Genomic DNA, 379 nt, shown 5'->3' with positions numbered 1-379 from the left:
AAATATAGGCCCTAGCCCGGCTGTGTCCGACAGCTTATCAGAATTTACTGGCCCGAGCCCGTCTGTACACATAATGTCAAAAGAAGTATTTGTCTTTACGGCCTTCTATAATCAACGAGAGTAGCCGCTCACGCGGTGTTTGCATACTCTATCACAGGTGAAGTGCATTAAATGCAATATTTGTCAAATACACAGACGTTTCAGAAACGTTTTCATGAGAAACAGAAACACTTTTTATATACTGCTTAATACAGCGCCATCTGTTCAAGAATAAAGTTCAACGTAAATATATACTATTTAAATACTAATAAAGTGGGGATATATGCTTTCATGATAAACGTGACGCAATATAACCTTGCAACTACAGTAAAAAAGCTTT

This window comes from Sinocyclocheilus rhinocerous, unplaced genomic scaffold, assembly GCF_001515625.1.
Source record: "Sinocyclocheilus rhinocerous isolate Xijiao unplaced genomic scaffold, SAMN03320098_v1.1 scaffold327, whole genome shotgun sequence".
Classification (NCBI taxonomy): domain Eukaryota; kingdom Metazoa; phylum Chordata; class Actinopteri; order Cypriniformes; family Cyprinidae; genus Sinocyclocheilus; species Sinocyclocheilus rhinocerous.
Note: the sequence above shows the minus strand (reverse complement) of the source record.